Consider the following 3,591-nt stretch of genomic DNA (forward strand, 5'->3'; position numbering starts at 1 on the left):
CCAGAAACAACAGACTCATCAGCCCCTTCCTCATGTATTTTTTGCAAAGACAACTGAGATTGTTTCAAATCAATACTACCAGGAAACTTCTTACATCTACCCATGTGATTATTAAGCGAGGTCGTACCATTTTTTTAGAGTCGCAGGCATAAGGAATACCACAATAGTTGCACCTCGCTTTGCTCTTCCCATTTTCATCAACAAACTTTGTGAAATGAACCCATGCATCCGATTGTTTTTTGCCTTTCCGTGTTGATGTTACTTCGCTCTGTGTCGAGGGAGGTGGCATGGACCCGTCTTTTGTGCTCGGTGCACTAGACTGTCCCGTATCTCCATCTTTTCTTTTTTCAGCCATAAATCTGCATTAACAAAACTAAATAATCAATTTTCAGCCATAAATCTTCACTAAAATCACTAAATAATCCATTTTCAGCCATAAATCGTCACTAAAATCACTAAATAATCCATTTACAGCCATAAATCGTCAATAAAATCACTAAATAATTCATTTTCAGCCATAAATCATAACTAACATCACTAAATAATCTATTTTCAGCAATAAATCATCACTAACATCACTAAATAATCCATTTTCAGCAATATAAATCTTCAATAGCACCACTAAATCAACAATATTTCAAAGCTAAATTAATACAATAACAATTTTGAAGCTAAAAAGGGGAAGCCGAGAAACTTACGGTGAGGGTAGGCCGCGCCGGAAGGGGAGTCTGGCTGTTGGCGACGCGGAGGAGTGGCGGACGGCAGGCTGCAGCGGACGAGGACGCCAGCGGGCAGTCTGCAGTCGCGCCTGGGCAGGGGACGAGGACGGCAGCGGGCCTCGCGCCTGCACACGCACCGACGATCGCCAGACTGCCGAAGATGGAGGGCAGATCTGGGAGGAGCGGCGCAGAGTGAGAGACAGAGTGTAGAATGGGAGGAGCGGCGCAGAGAATGGGAGAAGACTTAGGGTTTCTTAGTTTAGGTTAAAACTAAAATTAAATATACTATAAAATATAAATATTTAATAAAATATTAATATTAGTCGGTTCGGTTCGGTGCAAAACCGAACCAAAACTTCAGAACCGAAACCGAACCGAATTTTTTCAGTTTTTGAATTCTGGAATCGAACCGAACCGACCACCAATAGAATTGGCACCGAACCGCACCAATACGGTTCGGTTCGGTTTTAACTATCGGTTCGGTTTTTGCTCACCCCTACTATTGCATGGCAAGATGTATCGTGTGGTCCAAGTCAATCCGCGTGTCTGTGTGTTGTCCGTTTCCTTTTTTTTTTCTTCCGTCGGCCTCAATCTCCCATGTCATTCAATAGAATATTCTCTCTCCGTTCGTAAAAATTATGACTCAATGAACATAACACAAATTTTAAAAAAAATATATTATAGTTGTTTTTGAGTAGAAATTAAGTCTCATCTCCTTTTGTAAATAATGAAAAAGAAAATTTACAGGATCATTTTCAAATAAGGAAAGGTCACAATTTTCAAGAACATTTGATATGGTAATAAGGTCATAAATTTCAGGAACGGAGAGAGTATTTTTTTATCATTAAAAATATCATATACATGTATTAAAAATATTATTTATGGTGAGAGGTCAGTTCACCAACGTCCTAAAACTAGTGGATTAATGGAAGATAGAAACCTGAAGAGTAAGGGATGGATGCTTCAACGTTCTCCAATGGAATAGTTCTTCAAGAATATAAAATATATGTTGGTAAAACTTAGAATTCGGTCCTCTATTCTATTACAGATGCGTTATTTATAAGGGACAAAGATGGATGGGTAGAATTGTCTTTTTTCCTCATGGCACGTGCTCAGCGCGTCCTTGATGTCGTTGTCACCGGTAACTGTCCTTGCTTCGACGGCTTTGCAGCTTTTGCCTCCTTCAGAGAGTAGTTGGGAAGCTCTTGCCCGTACTAGCATTTTCGGGCATTCACCTTGAGATAAGTCTGCGCTGCCTTGTTGACTATGCTGGTGTCTGCGCTGCCTTGTTGACTATGCTGGTGTCTGCGCTGCCTTGTTGACTATGCTGGCGTCTGCGCAGCCTTCTTGGCTATGCTGGCGTCTGCGCAGCCTTCTTGGCTACGTTGGCGTCTGCGCTGTCTTTAAGTCAGCGCTGGGGTCTTCACTCTTTATCCTGCACTGTTAGTTTCCTAACTTGTACATTAATAATTAATGCTATCAGAGTATGGAGTACGAATCAGGTGCTGCGCTGGTGAGGGCCTTATCCCTCATCAGCTACTCCCCCCCTATTCTACGAAAAGGAGTGGGCTTTCCCATGAGTTTTCATAGAAGGAAAAATGCTTGCTTTGAGGTACAGAGGGATGATCAGTACAAGAAAAAGTAGTGAGTAATCCAGCGCAGGAGGGCTTCATGTTGTCGCCTGCGCTGGACGTCGTAGTACAAGCCCCGTCCCATCGTATTTAATGTTATCTGACGCTCTCGAGTGTTTTGCTACGTCATCCCCCGTTTATACCTTTATGAGTGTGAGATCTCGGCCCTCCAATTTTAATTGCCGTTTTAAAGTGAAATCCCAGCCTTCCTTTTCCCCTTACACGTTTCCCAACCCTAGTAATTATTTCCCCCCGTCCCTTCAATTCAAATTCCTTCCCTATAAATACCTCCGCCTCTTCGTTTTCTTCTTCTTCCTTTTCCCTTATCTACAAAATTTTTTCGGACTTCTGGTTTCTCCGATCTCCCGCCGTCTCCGATCTTTTTTGTTAAGCTCCCCATCCGACCATCACTCATCTTACCAGGTTAGGTCCTCCTTCCTCCATTATCCCCGTCGATTTGCTCGCTTCTTTCGATTGTGTTGTTGCGCTCTTTTTTTCCTTTTCCTTTCTGCGAATCCCTCCTTTGTACATCATGGCCACCGTGGGTGCTAAACAACAGCAAATAAATGCGGCGGAAGATATGACGTGCCAAGGCTGTCATTTTTCTCATTCCACCATCACCGCCGCCCAAATGTCGGAAGTACGGAGGTCATTACGTATTCAGCCGAACGATTCGGAACTGAAACTCTGGATGCAGCGAGAATCCGATGACATGCCCGATGCGGACGGGAAATGGCGTAAGGACACCATTCCTATCTGGCACGCTCAGGTGAAGGCGGGCCTGCGTTTACCCCCTTCGAATTTTCTTGTGGAACTATGTGAGCGGTTCGGGATCCCCTTCTTCCAAATCTCCCCTTCTTCTCTCCGTAGGGCCCACATTCTTCACATCCTCTGCGCTGCTAATAATTATCCCCACAGTGTGGAGTTGTTTCACAAGACCCACATCCTCAAGCGGACCGATTGCCATTACAACTTCACCGCTAAGCCCAATATGAATTTGAAATTCTTGGGTAACCTTCACTCTATGGATAAAAAATTCCGCGACAAATATTTTTTTGTACAAGTGCGGGATGGGACTTGGGCAGACTATGCTGGTACTAACGAGGTAGAATGGCATCGGACAAAGCACTCCTCTCCCCCAAATAGGAAACCACTAGATGCCCTGGAAATTAGCCTCATCGATCTCTTAGGCCAAACTTTTGTTAACGAGGATTTTGATGTCCTGCAATTAGTTGCTTCTC

The sequence above is a fragment of the Salvia miltiorrhiza genome, unplaced genomic scaffold (assembly GCF_028751815.1).
Source record: "Salvia miltiorrhiza cultivar Shanhuang (shh) unplaced genomic scaffold, IMPLAD_Smil_shh original_scaffold_273_2, whole genome shotgun sequence".
Lineage (NCBI taxonomy): Eukaryota > Viridiplantae > Streptophyta > Magnoliopsida > Lamiales > Lamiaceae > Salvia > Salvia miltiorrhiza.